The sequence below is a fragment of the Schistocerca piceifrons genome, chromosome X (genome assembly GCF_021461385.2).
Source record: "Schistocerca piceifrons isolate TAMUIC-IGC-003096 chromosome X, iqSchPice1.1, whole genome shotgun sequence".
Classification (NCBI taxonomy): Eukaryota; Metazoa; Arthropoda; class Insecta; order Orthoptera; family Acrididae; genus Schistocerca; species Schistocerca piceifrons.
In genome coordinates, this window is record NC_060149.1 from 430,420,275 (window position 1) to 430,440,537 (window position 20,263).

The 20,263-nt window shown below is 36.8% G+C and overlaps 1 protein-coding gene across 4 annotated transcripts in view; it reads right to left on the minus strand.

Annotated features, from left to right (window-relative positions):
• The window catches only part of LOC124723044 (galactosylgalactosylxylosylprotein 3-beta-glucuronosyltransferase S), a 197,026-nt gene extending 185,863 nt beyond the window's left edge, over positions 1 to 11,163 (minus strand). For 3 of the 4 annotated variants that reach the window (XR_007006486.1, XM_047248223.1, XM_047248225.1), the window contains exon 1: positions 11,068 to 11,163. The gene's annotated coding sequence lies outside the window, so the exon portion shown is untranslated. The remainder of the gene's footprint in view (positions 1 to 11,067) is intronic. The other variant, XM_047248224.1, reaches the window with a different exon arrangement.
• Positions 11,164 to 20,263: the final 9,100 nt, after the last annotated feature.

Below are 20,263 nucleotides of genomic sequence, written 5' to 3' on the forward strand. Positions count from 1 at the left end.
GGACACCTTGTATCTGTTGCTAAATCATACAGGAACAGCTGTGCTGTCAGTACACATACGTATTTGCTTTCCACCCAAATTTACAACCCAACTAATCATCCTTGAGTGAGGATGGAACAGTTACACCAGACACATTGAAAAGCACAGCCACGTTACAAATCCCAGACAATATCAGAAGTGCTAGAAGCCTTAGCATCAGGGGAAGGGGAACTTCTAACCCTTGACTACATTGTAAGACATCTACACTCCTGGAAATTGAAATAAGAACACCGTGAATTCATTGTCCCAGGAAGGGGAAACTTTATTGACACATTCCTGGGGTCAGATACATCACATGACCACACTGACAGAACCACAGGCACATAGACACAGGCAACAGAGCATGCACAATGTCGGCACTAGTACAGTGTATATCCACCTTTCGCAGCAATGCAGGCTGCTATTCTCCCATGGAGACGATCGTAGAGATGCTGGATGTAGTCCTGTGGAACGGCTTGCCATGCCATTTCCACCTGGCGCCTCAGTTGGACCAGCGTTCGTGCTGGACGTGCAGACCGCGTGAGACAACGCTTCATCCAGTCCCAAACATGCTCAATGGGGGACAGATCCGGAGATCTTGCTGGCCAGGGTAGTTGACTTACACCTTCTAGAGCACGTTGGGTGGCACGGGATACATGCGGACGTGCATTGTCCTGTTGGAACAGCAAGTTCCCTTGCCGGTCTAGGAATGGTAGAACGATGGGTTCGATGACGGTTTGGATGTACCGTGCACTATTCAGTGTCCCCTCGACGATCACCAGTGGTGTACGGCCAGTGTAGGAGATCGCTCCCCACACCATGATGCCGGGTGTTGGCCCTGTGTGCCTCGGTCATATGCAGTCCTGATTGTGGCGCTCACCTGCACGGCGCCAAACACGCATACGACCATCATTGGCACCAAGGCAGAAGCGACTCTCATCGCTGAAGACGACACGTCTCCATTCGTCCCTCCTTTCACGCCTGTCGCGACACCACTGGAGGCGGGCTGCACGATGTTGGGGCGTGAGCGGAAGACGGCCTAACGGTGTGCGGGACCGTAGCCCAGCTTCATGGAGACGGTTGCGAATGGTCCTCGCCGATACCCCAGGAGCAACAGTGTCCCTAATTTGCTGGGAAGTGGCGGTGCGGTCCCCTACGGCACTGCGTAGGATCCTACGGTCTTGGCGTGCATCCGTGCGTCGCTGCGGTCCGGTCCCAGGTCGACGGGCGCGTGCACCTTCCGCCGACCACTGGCGACAACATCAATGTACTGTGGAGACCTCACGCCCCACGTGTTGAGCAATTCGGCGGTACGTCCACCCGGCCTCCCGCATGCCCACTATACGCCCTCGCTCAAAGTCCGTCAACTGCACATACGGTTCACGTCCACGCTGTCGCGGCATGCTACCAGTGTTAAAGACTGCGATGGAGCTCCCTATGCCATGGCAAACTGGCTGACACTGGCGGCGGCGGTGCACAAATGCTGTGCAGCTAGCGCCATTCGACGGCCAACATCGCGGTTCCTGGTGTGTCCGCTGTGCCGTGCGTGTGATCATTGCTTGTACAGCCCTCTCGCAGTGTCCGGAGCAAGTATGGTGGGTCTGACACACCGGTGTCAATGTGTTCTTTTTTCCATTTCCAGGAGTGTATTATATGTGGTAGATGACTGCCTGTAGAGATGTACTGAAATGAGGGGTTGTGTCCTATACCTAGCATGGTGTTTTTAGTACACAGCTAGGCCACAGATGAGAATGCACACAAAATGCTGTCCATAACACTCATTGAATCTTAAACATGCAACACCAAACAGCGAGGAAAGAAATAAAATTCTTCATATACTGGCACTTAAATGAATGCATAAAATGGGTAACACATGATTGGGGCAAAGTGACTCGAGTTCTTTCAATAAATTTTTTACACTTCATACATGCAGTTCTGAGTAAAAACCAATAATAGTCATAAGAATCACATTCTTCTCCCAACAAACAGTCACTGCACAGACATGAAATGTATATATTTTAGCATTTGCAATATATGCTTTTTCTCCACAAGCATTTGAAAAAGCAGTCTGCAGAGTTAAGAAAGCACTGCCAAAGTCACCCAACGAACAGACAGTGGTAATACACCAAATTTACTGCAAATTGCCACCAACAAAAAACTTCACACAAAGAGAGATCAGACAAGATTGTACACAATATCCATGATGTGATTAAGGAATTTTCCATCGGTGATGACATTACAAGGATGTCTCCTGGCAGGAAGGATGGAAAACTCATAAAAGTTGGTAAAAAAGCAGAAAAGGTACCTCCAAAGGAACATTGACATATTAATATGGGTCTTACAAAGTTTCATTCTTATCAACCATCTCACATACTTCCTACAACAGAGAAAGATCAAGAGGTCAGTATGTATATATATCATGAGAATGTGCAAGTACTTTGTGATTAAACTTTCTCAAAAGATGCCATTTCCAGAGAATGCACATACACTAGTTGCTCAAAAAGCTAATATTATCTGTGCAAAGCAAGACTGTCAAAACTGTGGAGTAAACAGTAGGTAAAAATTTCTTTCTGTGGTTTTGTGGGTTTGTGGAAAATCAGCTGCAACAAAAATGACTTGATTCATGACCACTGCACGTGATATGGACAGACAGTCTTGTGAGGTAGCTTTGAACATGTTTTCCAAAAACAGTCTTGAACAGTTAGTTTGACAGCCCACATGCAATGGAAATATTTTTGACCTCGTAGCTACAAACAGGCTCAACCTTATCAATGGTCAGTAGAGGAACAGCAATTACTGATCATGGTGTCATCCTATAGGTGATTGTTACTAAAGTTAATAAATCCATCAGTATTCCTGCTAGAAAGAGCAGTCCCAGTCTTCAAGAAGGGTCGTCGAGCAGATGCGCAAAACTATAGACCTATATCTCTTACGTCGATCTCTTGTAGAATTTTAGAACATGTTTTTTGCTCGCGTATCATGTCATTTCTGGAAACTCAGAATCTACTATGTAGGAATCAACATGGATTCCGGAAACAGCGATCGTGTGAGACCCAACTCGCCTTATTCGTTCATGAGACCCAGAAAATACTAGATACAGGCTCCCAGGTAGATGCTATTTTTCTTGACTTCCGGAAGGCGTTCGATACAGTTCCGCACTGTCGCCTGATAAACAAAGTAAGAGCCTACGGAATATCAGACCAGCTGTGTGGCTGGATTGAAGAGTTTTTAGCAAACAGAACACAGCATGTTGTTATCAATGGAGAGACGTCTACAGACGTTAAAGTAACCTCTGGCGTGCCACAGGGGAGTGTTATGGGACCATTGCTTTTCGCAATATATATAAATGACTTAGTAGATAGTGTCGGAAGTTCCATGCGGCTTTTCGCGGATGATGCTGTGGTATACAGAGAAGTTGCTGCATTAGAAAATTGTAGCGAAATACAGGAAGATCTGCAGCGGATAGGCACTTGGTGCAGGGAGTGGCAACTGACCCTTAACATAGACAAATGTAATGTATTGCGAATACATAGAAAGAAGGATCCTTTATTGTATGATTATATGATAGCGGAACAAACACTGGTAGCAGTTACTTCTGTAAAATATCTGGGAGTATGCGTACGGAACGATTTGAAGTGGAATGATCATATAAAATTAATTGTTGGTAAGGCGGGTACCAGGTTGAGATTCATTGGGAGAGTGCTTAGAAAATGTAGTCCAACAACAAAGGAGGTGGCTTACAAAACACTCGTTCGACCTATACTTGAGTATTGCTCATCAGTGTGGGATCCGTACCAGGTCGGGTTGACGGAGGAGATAGAGAAGATCCAAAGAAGAGCGGCGCGTTTCGTCACTGGGTTATTTGGTAACCGTGATAGCGTTACGGAGATGTTTAATACACTCAAGTGGCAGACTCTGCAAGAGAGGCGCTCTGCATCGCGGTGTAGCTTGCTCGCCAGGTTTCGAGAGGGTGCGTTTCTGGATGAGGTATCGAATATATTGCTTCCCCCTACTTATACTTCCCGAGGAGATCACGAATGTAAAATTAGAGAGATTAGAGCGCGCACGGAGGCTTTCAGACAGTCGTTCTTCCCGTGAACCATACGCGACTGGAACAGGAAAGGGAGGTAATGACAGTGGCACGTAAAGTGCCCTCCGCCACACACCGTTGGGTGGCTTGCGGAGTATCAATGTAGATGTAGATGTAGATGTAGATAAGCAGTTGTTCGTATACCACTACGACAACAAATGGACATCATTTAGCTCCTGTGTAATGGACATAGAGGAATTATGGGCAAAGTTTAAACAGGCTGTAAATCGCACTCTGGAGAAGTAGGTGCTGAGTAAGTGGATTAAAGACAAAAATGACCCATTGTGGATTAAAAACAAAATTCAGAAAATGATGAAGTGGAGACTGTTGCACTCTCAGTTAAAAAAAGGATGCATAAATGATGTTAGGTAAAAGTTAGTAATTATTCATGTGTTTGTAGAAAGATTGATGCATGAAGCATATGTTAGCAAAAGATGTTTCCAACAACCTGAGAAAATTCTGGTCCTATGTACAATCATTAAGTGGGTCCAAGGCTTCTACCAGTCCCTTGTTGACTAGTCTGGTGTGGCAATAGAAGATAGCATAAGGAAACCTGAAGTTTTAAATTTCATGTAAAAAATCATTCATACAGGAGAATCGCTCAAACATATCATTGTTTGACTATTGCAGAGACAACCATATTCACGACATAGTAATTAACATACCTGGCATAGAGAAGCTCCTGAAAAAGAGTCAAAAAGAAATAAGTCACCAGATCTGAATGGAAGTCAAATTCAGTTTTACAAAGAGTATACTACATCATTGCCCCCGTACTTAACTTACATTTATCACAAATCTCTGATCAGCACAAAGTCCCAAGCAGTGGGGAAATAGTGCAGGTGACTCCTGTACACATGAAGGGTAAAAGAACCACCCCACATAATTACAGACCACTATCCATAACATTGGTTTGCTGCAGAATTCTTGAACCTATTCTCAGTTCAAATGGAATAAATTTCCTACAGTAGACATAGCTTTTGTCCACAAACCAATAAAGATGGAGACTGTCCTCACTCCAGACACAGCTGTTGAAAACACAATCACAGGTCAATGAGGCCTCGCCTGTGAACAATACAAACTGTACGAAACTCACCACTACAGCACTGCAGTGGATAATCCATTGACAGATGTGAACACAGGCCTCAAAATCCGTTGGTCCCAGTACTTGTACACGTTCTTTAGGATATGAGTGTAATACTTGTTCCCCCTGTACTCTCCACACTGTATCCTTCAAAGAGTATGTTTCACAGCAATTTGATGGGTGCTTACTGTTCAGTGGTCAGCCATACAATCCAAAACCATCTCCTTGAAGTCTGGTGTTTGGACATATCTTTGGCAGGAACCTAGCCCAGCTCTGTGGCATGAATGATCTCATCTCTCATAAGTTGGTATCCACGGAGATTAATTTTCCCCAATTATGAAGATGCTTGTTGGGAAAGTATTCTCTATACATTCATGCTCCTCTATGAACACTACATCCTGCCACAGGTACATTAAATGAATGCTTACCAACTCTCATGACGAGTAACATCCCATCCTTGACAAGTAATGTTCCACCTCCACAACACATCACATACTGTACACAGTAACACATCTCACTGTAGACACACCACAAACTGTTCGATGCAATAGGCAACTGACACCACAGATAGTGGTACACACGTGACACAGATTAATGCACCAGTGTGATGCATGTGGTCATCACATCACATGTGCTATTAGCTAAGTTGTGTACTGTACGTCTGTTTCGTGGGCATTGATCACTGATGTACGCTGTTTATCACCCTCTGCCTGTTCCAGTGTACAACAGACAACTGGGATCTTTGTGAGAAAGCAGCATGCACTGTTGCAATGCAGGCATCGAGACTGGCGGACATCACTTCGAACATTTACTATGAGTTACGTTCTGTTATGTGGTGTACACTGTGTATGCCTATAACAAAATAAATATGCATTTCCAACCATTGCTTCCCTAATCAGTTATGCACATACTATCAGCTGTTTCAGTTTGACACAAAAGGTTTGAAACACGCTGAATAGGCCTACAGAAATGATCTGATGTACAGAGTGAGCAGAAATTTGTGGTTGTTTGCTGATGATACTGTTGTGTTTGGAGATGTGTCGTTGTTGGGTGACTGCAGCGGGATACAAGTTGACTTAGAGAAAATTTCTAGTTGCCATGATTAATGGCAGCTTGCCGTAAAGGTAGAAATATGTAAGTTAATGGAGAAGAGTAAGAAAAGCAATCCTGCATACTGCTTGACACATTCACATGGATTAATAAGTAGGCGTAATGTTGCTAAGAGATATTAATTGGAATGAGCATGTAAGGGCGGTAATACAGAAGTAGGAGACTCAGGATTTCCCAGTTGACTGAAGCTTCTTTTAAAAGCTCACAGAAAGGGAGCAGTTGGCAGAATTCGAGATGATGTCAAATGGATGGTATGGCTGAGTGTACTGCATGGTGAAAAACATGTTTCTAGTACAGAAACACTTAACGAAACTTGCATCAAAGGTTGTGAGAAAATTATGCATTTTGTGTATTCCTACAGAAAAAAATGATCACCTTCCTGTCGGCCTTCAAGAATGATGGAAAGATATGCAGGAAGTGCCAGGAAGTTTATCACTGCACTATATCAAGAGCAGTCAAATACCTCACCACAACTTTGCTACCTCAAATTCACCATTTACAATAAACATCACCATATATGTGTATTAGTGTACGCATGTAGATGTCAATTCTGAGTCTAACATATGCCTACATGATATCTCATGTCAAATGCAGATGATGAGACTGAAGAGACTAATTTTGTAAAAAAAGAATATTGGTACCTGGTTTCTAGTTGATTGCTGCACAGAAAAACTGTGAAACATTCTGCCTGTCAGATTACCAACATCACTGAGACATACATGTTAAATTTACAATGAAACATTAAATTGAGGTAGACAATGCCAGTTGTGTGGGGCCAGATGTGCCCGATGAATATATTCTACCTGATAATAGTGACACAGCATCTATTTTACCCAGAAAAACACCTGACAAGGTTGTGGACTTTTTCGCTGTAGGGTTTTCATCATACAATTTGCATTAAGTACATGGTTGTACGGTACATGGGTGTACTGTTGCCTTGTTTGACGTTTAATGTCTGCTTATGAATGTTACTTTATAAAGCAACTGTGGAAATCGTTTTGTGAAGTGTAGGTATGATCAACGGCTGCCTCATAAATTCATGGAATAAATACGCCTTTAATTTTGTGTTATAGTGTTTTGTGGAATATTTTAATCATTTTAAGCTCCTTGGCAATTAACTTTCTTATGGAAAAAGTGTCACATGCCTAAAGTGAACTAGCATATGCAATACAATACATTACACAACCAGTTTTAGAAATAAAGGGGTCTAGTGCAGCAGGGGATACAACCCGTCGGCTTTGGACAATGACGTCACAAGTCGCCAGATAGCAGTTTACCATTTTCGCTTTTGCTGTTATGTTTCAGTTTCGTTTTTTTTACTGATTGCTTAATAAAGTGGATCTGTTTATTCTATCTCGTGAGATTTTTTTTTTAAAAAGCCAAAAAACACTTATCAGCCACTGAAGGGAGCTACAACACTAAGAAGAATCGCTTCGCGATTGGCGACTTGTGACGTCAATGTCCAAAGCCGACGGGTTGTATCCCCTGCTGCACTAGTCCCAAATAAAGTCTCATTACTATGCCATCATAGTGAAAGTTTCTGGCTACCAGTAAAATATTATCTCTCAAATTTGTAACAAAACTTCAGAAGAATTTCTCAAATTGCCAAAATGACTTTTCTTCATACCTTTTCTCCGACACATTCTTAACAAGTGTAAACTAATTCACTGTATACAAAAAAACAAAATTCTAACTTGAATTAGTAGTTAGCCTAGCTGTATTAGTAAACATAATTATTTGTCTCATAGAAGGTACATGGTAACTATTATAACAGCAGTAGCAGTGGTGGAAGTGTCCTATTCCACCCATCTGCTTTGATCCGTGATGTCATTAAGATGGTGGACACCCCTATTCCCAGTGTACACAACGTAGCAACCATAAAGTCGATAAATACACCCACGAACAAAGATATCAACCATGCGAACTATTTCACTTCAGCAATAAAATGAAACTAATGGGGTAGAAAGTAGAGGTTCTTGGACAGGGCAAGCTAAACAAACAGTAAGAATGTCACCATTCTAAAACAAACAATACCAAAAAATGACAAACACAAAATCCTCGAGAATAAATCCAACCAAAAAAAAAGTAAAACATCTGGAACTGAATATTTCATTTGAATTATATAGCTCAAAGGAAGACAACGATACCAGGCACCTCCACTGCCCTCCCTGCAACCTCCCCTCCCCAACACACACACAAAAATAACCATTACTTGTAACATTCATAGATAGTAATTTAAAAAAACATTAACAATATGATGAACTAACAAATTCATAACCAAAAACAAACCGATAGCCAATAACTAACGACATTGAAATAACCCTGCCAAGGAAACAAACTCCTCCAGCATCGAGTAACATGCAACACAAAGTTCAATAACTCACTAACATCACTCACAAACAATTCAGAAACAAACAACAACCACAGTGTGCCACCCTTACTCCAACATGCTCTTTGCAAACACAATCCATTTCTAACACGCCGCACCTCAATGATGTCACTCAACACAGTTACGCCATGGGTCAAAGCTGACAGGTCGAATCGGACCCTTCCATTGACCCAGTTTAACTTTTAAATGTGACATGCCTAATGGAAAAACAATGTGAAATTCCTCAAATATATAAAAATTAAGAGAGTTAATAAATAAGCTCCCTCAATATGCTTCATATCGGATGGAAAGAGCAAATTTTGCAATGAATTTGCCAATTTAAATGGGAACTCTAATAAAAATTAGGACTAAAATGCTGAAGTATCACAATAAACAGAATGGCTTAAGACTAAAACGTTAGTGTACAGTAAATACTCGTTGCAAATTAACAAAAGATCAATCATAAACCAGGAGGAGAGATTTATACTTTCAGCAACATAAACACAACTTGGTGTCAACTGAACTGATAGTAACTCAGTTGTGGGCATGATCCATATGGAACAGAAGCATAAAAACTACCGAGGAATTATCTTACTCTTAATTTTTTTAAATAATGAGATAGAGTTCTGTAACTCGTATTTCTTATAGGAGTACTAGTGGAAAAATAATGAGATAACAGAGTGGACATCAAAGTGGTATTCTAGATTGGCTACCAGCTAATCATAGTGCAGTGACGAAGGTGATCTGACAATAGTTGGAAAATATGAATAAGCTGACATTTTAGTGACAAAATATGGATGATTTACAGAAAAATATTAGTTACATCAGATAGGAATAAGTAGATCATAGTGATTTGGAAGGAAGGTGGTAAGAAACAGAAGAGTGTACTTGAAGCATGGAATACACAACATTAGACAGAAAATATCAAATATCTTCTACCTATCGAGAATATTCCCGTGTTAGAGTAAAATTGCAGGAATGCAATAGGCCTACTAACAACACAGACAACATACATTTTTCAATACTTTTACACATATGTTAAGGCTTAGGATTGTCCTCAAATGCGGACAGAACAGCGAAAAGATAGGAGGTACAACAATGAAATATGTGTTGGAAACTTCAAATTTGGAACTTGAGAGAAAAGGGCTGAAGCCAGAAGAAGGCAACAAAAGATGTAGCCTATACAATAATAGATGGCATGGTAATGGAGGATGGTCACTGCCATGCCAAACGTCTAGGAACATGGAATTTAGGAACGGTTATTAGGTTACTGCAATAGAATAAAATAAAACACATTGTCAGAATTCACTAGTAACACATGAGAGGAGTGAGAAATGATTATCAGAATTAGAAATAAATGCACTGTAAATATAAAAGCTGAAGAAAAGCAATAAAAAGCATGGCTTAGGATGAAAGCACTGGTATAGACAAGAGTTAACAAATTAATAACAGATCAATTATAGATCGGGAACAGATATTTTTATTTTCAGTAATATGAACCCAACTTGGCATCAACTGAGCTTACAGCAACTGCATTGTGGGCATAACCCATAAACAAAATTATAAAAGTGAGAGCATCTAATACTTGATATGAAGAAAGAAGTTTCGACTTAAGAACCTCTCCAATAACAAGGATCCTTAGAGATGTAGCAAAGCATAATAACTACTGCGGAATTACCTTGCTCTCAATTACTTCAAAGACAACGAAAACAATAGTGAAACATTGTCTCACACATCCATGAAAATGCAAAAAAAAGAGAGAGAGAGAAAACTGTTGGGGTAAAATAGCTATGAACATACACAAATTAAAATGAATCTGCAACCTGAAGAACTACATCAAATAAATAGCAGTACGAAAAATAATTATGTTTGTTATAGGACATGGTTTCTTTACCTACAGATGTGATTAATTACTTAGGGTAGTGTGTTAAATAATGCTGTCGTACTTTAAGGAGTTGCAATACAATGCAATCACTGTTAAGCGTCCAACAACAAAAGGCAACAGAAAACGAAACTAGTACTACCCAATAAGAAATTCCTGTTTAAAAAAAAATCACTATCAATCGCCAGCTGCACTAAAAGCCTGCTTTAAAGGAATAGGTTTCATTCACTACGTTACTGACAATCAAAGATAACAGCACACATCAGTTGACAGAACTGCATAAGTACTTTCCTGCACTAAAAATATTCTCCGCGAGATACCGGGTTTACAGAAGGGCCGTTCCACGCTTCTAATACCTATACTTGGTAACTACGGGGCAAGAAGTGTTAGGCCTAATGCCTACAAACAATGTGTCTTATATGCTCACATAGTGGCATTCACTCAAATTTACGCTATAGTATAGCAATTAATAGACTATACAGAAGTATGACACTCAAAAGTATCCACGTCATACTTACAAAAAGTGTATGCCGCTCTATAGCTCTTTCGTTACATATTTCTTATCACATGTCAACAAATGCTTCTCCTCCCTCCGCCACCTGACTTCCCCACCCACCACAACCGATGTATACATACCAAAGAGGTTAGAATTCAAACCTTCTTCATATTACCCAAAGATGTTAATGTTGTTTATTTATCTCTTCGGTCTTTGTCATAGAGTATACAAATCTATGCACCGTTAGTCGTTGTGACACGGAAGAGTCAACATCGTTACGTTCCTAGTGCGTGGCAGTGCGTGTTTCATGGTGTATCAGTAGTCTATTTTTCAGTGGTATGTATAGGTTCACGCGTGGATAGTCTATAACAAGTTTTTACGAAGTTGCTGAGAGGTTGCTCTGAGTAGCTGTAGTTCGCCCTCGAGACAGTCAACCCTAGTTCATTGTTATGCTCTGAATTCTAATTACTCATTATTGGACTCCAGGCTGTTCCACGTATCTTCACTTGTAGACTGGGCTTGTTCGATTTTCTTCACGTATATCTACAGGACTTGAAAGTTTGTATCCAGATATCAGTTTCCTAAAGAAGAGTGACACAATTCTAAAAAAGAAATTCTCAAAGAATTTGCCTCTAAAAATAAGATGATTTTCAACCACTGTCAACCATACAATAATTATCAGAAGTGAGTGATATGTTTATTGCTGAACAAGAAGTATCAAAATCTCGTGATAGAAGAGTCTCACGTTTGAACCTCCATTGTAGAAGAATTTTTCTGTATTCATTTAAATACGTTTTTTGTCAGGAGAAATTACATTTAATAATAAATCATAATATTCTAATGATAACACTTTATTTTCAGTTATGGGTCGCATGAAACAAATTAAAATTGGACACACACATGTGAAATGACTTATATACATAAATCAAGCACAGAATGAATTTTCACTCTGCAGTGGACTGTGTCCCGAAATGAAGATTAAAACCAGGTTAATCTGCCAGAAAGTTTGATGAATAATATTGGTACATTTCTGCATGGGACTAAGAAAGAAAAATTAGTGGGCATTAGCCTTAAACAGAGGACATACCATAAAAAAAACACATTTCCAATCGACCAGCAGATATTTCTGTAGACACAGTAGAGTCTTTGGAATCTTTACATGCTAAACCTACTGGACGGCTTTGGTGAAGGATGTTTCTTACAATATCAGTTTTCTTTTCACTTTATTCACAGTATCTCACAAAGTTTTATGTGACTGAATTAGCATGTTTCTGTAAACATATTTCATTCTACCAAGTATGCGAAATTACTGATTTTTTTGATAGACTGTATCTCTTTAAAAAAATTATTGCATATGACCAACAGGCTTTATAAAGGCTGACTCACAGTCCTTGCTGACAATGTAAGGTTTCAGTTTTATCACAATATACATCATCAGACTTTGTACTGGTTTCAGATTTTCCACTGACTGTTGGCGCAAATAAATTGTGAGCATGTATTCTCCTTTATCACAATTTTAGTTGCTTGCTGTAGCGCTGATTACCGTAAATAAGGGTCTGCTTGTAGATATTATGCTGAATAAATCGCCTGAATACAGTTTGCAAACACAACACACATGAAGATTTACCACTGAGCTAATGAGATGCTGCTCGTAGCCAGTCTCCTTCATAGCAAAGTTGGTTGAGAAGCGTCAGTAGTATATTGATGAGAGTTCTGGCACAAAGAAAATTCTCCAGTAAAATTTTCAGATTGCAGACCAAGAATTTAATTTCACAGTACTTCCCAAATAAATTCTACATAAATACAATGAAAACAAAATTATCAAAAGGTTGAGTTATATAAAGCTTAGAAAATTATAGTATAGGAAATTTTAATTTAATTAAAAGAAAAACACAAAATTTTTAAAATTTATTCAAATTCAATAACATGAGAAGCTTGATCTTTATTTGCTTTTTGCCACGTTAAACAGAAATTAAATTTACAATTTTATCCAATTTATCACCATCATTTCTAAAGATTTTAGTATAATGTTCTGGAAGCTTGATTTTATATTTTTCATCTAAAAGTAATAAAACGTTATCTCCTAAATTAGTTACTAAAATTTCAGAATTTGAAATAACATCAGATTTATGATTTTTAAGTTCTGATAATCTAGCGAACACCTCCAAAGGATCATTACTATTTTGTTAAGATCAGTTAATAGATTTTCAATGCTACAATTCATGTTCATTTTTATTTACACAGAAAAAATTAAGGCTCCAAAAATTAAAATGTTTGGAGCCCATTTTAAATTTTTTAAAACTAAAGTTTTCTGTTTTTATCTTCTTGAGTTTACTGGCAATATATTTTAAATGGTAATGAAAACATGAAGGTTAAAATTCTTTAACTTTCTAGTTTTTACTTCTGCGAGCGAAGGTTCCCTACTTTACCTTGGTTCCAGACAAGCCATTTAACATCTCAACTAGAAGAAAGAATTTGCTTAATTCTGACGAGTGTTTGCTTATTTGGGCCACAGTAGGCAATGGCAACTGTAAGATTCAAATTGTAGGTAACTGTATGTTTTATTATAGACAGTAAATGTTTTACTTTCTTATCCATTGTTTTATTTATATGACCTTGAACCCAACAAATACTACAAATTGATCTTGCCAAAAGCTGAGAAGCCATTCTTCTTGGTGTTGTAGGTCTCAGGGGCTCTCTGGGATGCACACAGTGTCTCTGGGTACCTCTGGGATTCTCTGTGATCTTGAGAATAGTGCTTTTTCCCTTCTTTATCGGTGGCTCCTATAAGGCGCTGAGTGGACTTAGACTGAGTGGTGTACACGGCGCTATAGTCTTACAAGCGCAGCGTTTCGCTAAATTAAATTCTGATTGTCGCTCAACAGATGTTGTGGTTAGATAATGGCATAACGAGGTAATAAATAGACTGGAAGTGGCACTCTAGATTGGAGGACCGTGCTGTTAACACGATTGCTTAGCACTGTGTTTCACTGCCTGTTAACTTGCAATGTTAACTTAATGTTAGCGTAATGCTGCAATGCCTCGTCGCCATTATTATCATTGTCACCTTCTGTGGTATGTTCCAGTGTATAGGTCACTGAAAGCAATTAACATTGATCTTTATGCAAAATTGAATAGATAGCAGTGTATTGGTGGACCTAGTGTTTTTGTGCACTTTTTTTGTTATTCATTTATGTAATTAGAAATTTTCAGTAAACATTGTATGTTGACAATTATAAGTTAAATTCTTTTTACCAGACATAATAACATATATAGATGTATCATGTGGAATATTCTCATTAGAGAATGCATATTATTTCATGTTATTTTTTGAAGAGTTAAAACATTAATTCTTCTGGACATATTAATTACATAAATAGGATAATTGTGGACAACATAAAATAGACTTAGATTTACATCAATATTTAATTGCAATAAACATTTAAAATTTCTAAAACAATCATAAACTTCTAAGAAGTTCGAGATTCAATAATTCACGTGGAAAAACCTCATTTCTTCCGTTTTTGACATAGATATTTTGTAATTTAACATGATAGAATAAAGAAGAATCAAATGATGAATATTTTTTGGTTAGTTTCGAAAACTACAGAAATAGAGTAAGGCATATAAAATTCGGTAGAAATGTAATAATTAATAATATCAAGCTCAAAACTTCCTTTTCCCTGCAAACTAGCAAAGTCAACTGTTTGAAGATGAAGAAACAAATTGGAATTATTGGATTTTTAAAAGTCTTTCTTGTTCTAATTCAAGTGAACATTCTGTTTCATTATTAACAACAGGAAAATGAATTTCTATACTTTTTACAGCAATTTTACCTTCTATTGGAAGTGTAGAATTTTCATTTTCTTAGTCAAAGGAGGAATAGAATCTTCTTGATATTTTTTCGAACCCCAAGTAAATACAAAGTAAAAGTATTGCCTTACAAACTTTAAAAATTCACCAAATAATTCTAAAGGATAAAGAACTTCATTTTGTTTAGATTCAGTTCTTCCATTGTTAAGAATAAGTCCTTCCATATTTAATTCATTCGAAAGGGAGGAAATAATCGATTAAAATGGAAGAAGTCACAGGAGGATGTTGAATTCTAGACAAAATGTTGTTTCCATTTTTAATTGCAAGACCATCAAATAATTTTAACACATAATAATCAAATTCTTTAATATAAGATTTTCCATCATATGCAGAAAAATCAGTTCCATCCAAGCGAATAACATCAAATGTAATATAAAATTGTGAATAATTAGGATGAATCCTTCCACCACCAATATTAATATTAATTTCTGTTTCATTCTCAGAAAGTTTTTAATAATTTTTTGTTTTCTCATTAATGAGACATGAGTAAAATTCATAACTTTCATTTTTGGTTCATGATTTATTAAGCAAAATGTGTAGTATTTCATTTTCAAAATTACTGTCATATTAGCACTATTAAAGGAAACCAAATTAACATTTACATCAGTTGTAGTTTCTAAATTTTGAAAAATGTCAAAAATTGGGAGATTTATGGGGTGGTTGGGTTCATAAATTACTGCACCACAGAATACAGAATTAGGTATCAATGAAGCAAAAATATTATTTTCTCAATGATCATTATGTTTAACATTCATTCCTTCAGCCAAATTAGAATTTACATTAATTAATTCAAATGGAACGATTTTAGGAACTTCTTAAGGAATGGTTTCTTTATAATGTTCAATAATTTGATTCTTAAATCATAAAGCACTTGAAATATTATTTTCTTTTTAATCATGAATAATTATTTTTATCTCTTTTGATAGCAATTCTATTTAAAATTTTATGTCCATTAACATAAATATTTGGATTTTTCTAATAAATAAATTTTTCTAATTTCTTAGTACTGTATTCACCAACAGGAATTTCTATTGTTTCTCCATCACAATAAGGTTAATTATTTTTTATCTAATATTTGGGTTTAAAAAATTTAAATAGAAACCAACTAGTGAACCGTTTGTCTAAGTCTCTATTGTTAGAAAGGTTAATCATTTTTTTCAGAACAGAAGAATTATCACTTAATTCAAATAACTACTATTTCACATTAAGAAAAAAATTGAAATGGAAACCAACTAGTGAACCGTTTGTGTAAGTCTCTATTGTTAGAAAGGTTAATCATTTTTTTCAGAACAGAAGAATTATCACTTAACTGAAATAACTACTACTTCACATTAAGAAAAAATAAGTAAATAAATGATGGATTTGGAACCAGAAATAAGATTTCAAGGAAGTTAAAAGACATACAAGGTAAACTTAATTAAATTTGTTTAGTAAATTCGGTGTGCAATTATAGGACCAAGTGGTTGTCGAAAAATATTAGTAATAATTGATAATTACATTTTTACACCCTATGGTTCAACTGGAAAAAGTTAATCATTTGTATATTTGATCAAAAATTTTTGGTCAATCGCAATATCAACAATTTTTTTAAAAAATATGAAAAATGAGAATTAAAATTAATGTAAAAATATGTTATTTTCATTGAAAATAACGATGGAGTTATTCCTTTACATGATCTAAAGATAGTTCAGTTGTTGTTTTTGACGATTTCATTCTTGAAAATCAAGATATAGTTAGAGAATATATTACTAGAGAAACTTATAATAGAAGAGTTTTTTATTTAAGTCAAACAAATTAAAAAGTACCAAAAAATTAATAAGAGAAAATCTTCATTTTTAAGTATTTATTGACAATATGATATAAATTTAAGTCATATTTATCATTAATATCTTGGTGGTGATTTAAAGCTTCTTGAAATTAAAGAAATATGTAGTAATGTTGGAATAAATTTCAATTTGGTTTTATAACAACAGATTTGAGAAGAAATATTCATGAATCAAAATATAGAGAAAAGATTAATAATTTTTTTAAAAGTTGAACATCAATTTGAACATAAATGTTGACAGTAAATGTTGGACATAAACATTGAACATAATGTTAAATGTAAATGTTAAACATAAAACGTTGAACTAAAATGATGAAAAATAAAAAAAAACATTTTTTTTTATTCTTAATAAATGTTTCCAAAATTTGATAAAGAATTTGTTAAACAAGTTGAAGAATATCGCAAAGTAGAAGAATAATTAAAAGAAGACTTTAGGAAATGGGAAAAAACACCAAGACCAGAATATGAAAAATTTAAAAAAAGAAGATCAAGCGTTATCGGTACAATAGAAAAAGTTAATCAAGGAAACGAAGAAATAAAAAATCTTAAAAGCACATGAAGAAAATAGAGAAATTGAAAACCTAATGCTTCTTTATAATCCACATTATTTAGATGAATTTAAGGTTATTCCATCAATTAAACTATATGGTAGAGAATATACATTGAGTGAGTAAACAATAAATAATTTGTTACAGAATTATAGAAAAAGGAAAATTAAAAGAAAAGGATGTTAAAAAATTAATTTAAGTGAAACAACGTTATAATGTGTTAATCATAGTGAGTGTAATGTTTTTCGATACAGAACAGTTACTCAATTTAAAAATGTCGGAAATAATTCACTGGTGATAAATTAAACATTGGAGAAAAGGAAAATGAAGGAACAGTTGGATTAATAAAACTTTTAACTAGAAAACAATTAACTGTCGATGATTTAGGAACAGAATTTAATTCCCTTGATTTGCAAAATTGTGCAACAATTTTATTCGATTCAGATGTGTGTATGTAACAAAAAAATCCAAATAAAATAAAACCAAGTAAACAAAATAAACACAGTTAATCGATAAAAAAAATTGCTGAAGAGTATTTTCCGAGTTTTGCAGAAATAAATCTTGGTGATTCATTTGAAAAAGATGGTGAAAAAATATTCAGAGAAACCAATGAAATGTGTTTGGATCGATGATGTTTGATACTTAATTGAGAGATTAACCCTTTGGCTGCCACAGATGTGTGAACTCGTTATACCTCGCCATTCCCCTGGCGCGCCTGATGTGTATACACGTGTCCTTGGGTCTTCCCTACAGCATTAAGGACGTGTTTACGCATTGTTCACCACCGACCTTCCCACTGCTAGGAACAAGTTTAGGCGCTCTGAGTCACAGCTACCTGAGTGCATGTATCTTTGTTGCTGCGTTTGCTCTTTGCAGAATTCGGCTTAGATTCCTGTATTTTCGTCTGTTTTCTTGTTTTCTACGTGAGAAAAGTCATGTCGCTGTGGTTGCACAGATAAAAAAATCCTCGATATGCTCACTAAGAGCGACAGTGAGTGTGAATTATCTGACGGTGCTAACAGTGATTAGTCTTCAACAGAATCTCGAAGCTGTAGTCCTCAGCCCTTTACATCAGAGGGGAGAGGAAGAATTACGGTCAGCAGTTCCCGTGAATCCGAGGAATCAGAAAGTGACAGTGAAACGATTCAGAAAAGAGGGCCCATAAGTGACACATTTGACTGGAAAGAAATCGATTTCCAGGCGTTAAACCATTACTTCAATGACTCGAGTTCAGGTCACAAATGTCAATTAGATAATGACCCAAGCATTCTTTCATTTTTGTGATATTTGTGTCTCAAGAACAGTTTATTGCAAATGAAACAAATCGTTTTCACGTTTTACACCGGCGAATATACTACAGAATCTGTGAATTCACGACTGTGAAAGTGGAAACACACTGGATTTGAGGAAATTTATTGTTTTGTTACTGTTTGCCTTCTAATGGCGCAAGTTAAGAAGTTAAAATTAAGTGATTATTGGTCCAGACATACACTTTTGAACGCTTCAGTTTTCACCGAAATTATGTCTCAAGATCGTTTTGTCTACTTCTGAGATTGTTAAATTTCAGTGATAATTCTGTGAGTACTAGAGGCGACAGTCTATTTAAAATTAGGACTATTGTTGACAATGTTGGTAAGACGTTCCGTAATTCATTTTGGCCACATCACAAGCTTTGTATAGATGAAAGTCTCTTGCCGTTCACAGGACGATTTTCTTTTAAGCAATCTATTCCAACCAAGCGAAGTAGATTCAGAATAAAGACATTTGTACTGTGTGACTGTTTGAGTGGGTATATTTTATATCTTATTGTATATACAGGCCCAACAACAGAAATTGGGTTCCAGAATTTGGGAAAAAGTGGCGATGTAGTGGCAACTCTAATGGGACCATATCTGGAACAGCGTCATATTCTATATGTCAAAACTGGTACTCCAGCCTGGACCTGTTCCTCTGGCCTCACAAGCATGAAACAGCCACATGTGACACTGTTTGTAAGAACAGGCGCAACATGCCAAAACAGCAGAAGAAATTAAAACGAGGAGAAACTGAGTTTAGGTCCACTGACGGGGTATTTGCTATCAAGTGGAGCGATGAAAGAGAGGCGTACATGTTGACCACAAGTCACACAACACAAAAGGTTGAAACAGAGAAGACTGACAGAAATACTGGAGAAAAAATAAAGAAACCACAATGTCTTGCAGATTACAATTCGAGTGTGGGTGCAGTAGACCCTTGTGACATGTTACTGATCTCAGTGGGATCAGTATGTAGGACTGTGAAATGGTATAAGAAATTCTAAATGCTCATGCTCTCCACCAGTTGGTAACAGGGTGAAAAATGGCATTCCCAGTGTTTTACCTTTCTCTCGTAAGAGAGGTTTTAGAAAAATATGCTACAGAAGGAAGAAAAGCTGATAGGGGAAGGCGCTTACAATGATGAAAATGCTCTGCGATTCACAAGGAGGCATTTTCCAACTGTCATCATGAGTGAACATTTGCAGAAAAGTATGCCAATGCGCAGATGGATGGTTTGCAAGAAAAAGAAAGTGCTCTGCAAAACTAGATACCAATGCAAAACTTGCAACATTCCATTATGTGTTGCACCCTGATTTGTGACTTATCATACAAAGAAGCGTTACTAATAATTGGAAACTAAATCTGAGAAAATTTACTGACGCTTCTGAATGAAAAAATGTAAAAAAATATGAATCGATTTTCAATTTCACAATTGCGGGTTAAGGCCCGGATCGAAAAGAAGGATGGAAAATAGATGCAACAGGTGTAAAATTATTCAAACGAAGCCTGACTTCTTCATATGTAGTTGATAACTGGCAAATGAATGGATTTGCTAATTGAGATGGTCCAATATCTGTAATATGGCAAATTAATTACACCAAGTACAGTGCGCCAGTATTAAAAATCCCATACATTAATCAACATACAATATACTTAATATATTAACATGTAACATGG